The sequence below is a fragment of the Dipodomys ordii genome, unplaced genomic scaffold (genome assembly GCF_000151885.1).
Source record: "Dipodomys ordii isolate 6190 unplaced genomic scaffold, Dord_2.0 Scaffold170, whole genome shotgun sequence".
NCBI lineage: Eukaryota > Metazoa > Chordata > Mammalia > Rodentia > Heteromyidae > Dipodomys > Dipodomys ordii.
This window is the reverse complement of record NW_012267386.1, coordinates 2317905-2318383: the sequence shown is the minus strand read 5'-3', so window position 1 is coordinate 2318383 and position 479 is coordinate 2317905.

Sequence of the window (479 nt, the reverse complement as noted above, 5' to 3'; positions counted from 1 at the left end):
TATGTAGTGTACACTCAACAGCATGATTGCATTTGTCCACCCTCCCTCCTGCCCTTGCTGCACCCCTACATCTGTGGAGGGAAGCCCATTTCTTAAGGTTTATTTCTCCTACATGTATTAATTTGTGAACTGCCAAAAGTTTATATAAACAAAAGTAAAACCTGGAAGGAAAACATCCAAATAGTTATGCAATCCAAACAACATTATTTATAACTAGTATCACACTATTCTGTAGTCAAAACTATTTCCTAGTTTTAATTATTGAAGTTAAACTTACTTTTTCATAACCAACGACCCCTCAAACTTCCCTTATAATATGCGTACAGAGGCCCTGCCTTTCTCCACATCCCCAAAATGATTGCAGAGAGATCCACATTATAAAACATAGTACACAATAGGAGCAGAAGAAAGTCAAAAGTGTGTGTGTGTGTGTGTGTGTGTGTGTGTGTGTGTGTGTGTGTGTGTGTGTGTGTGTGTGT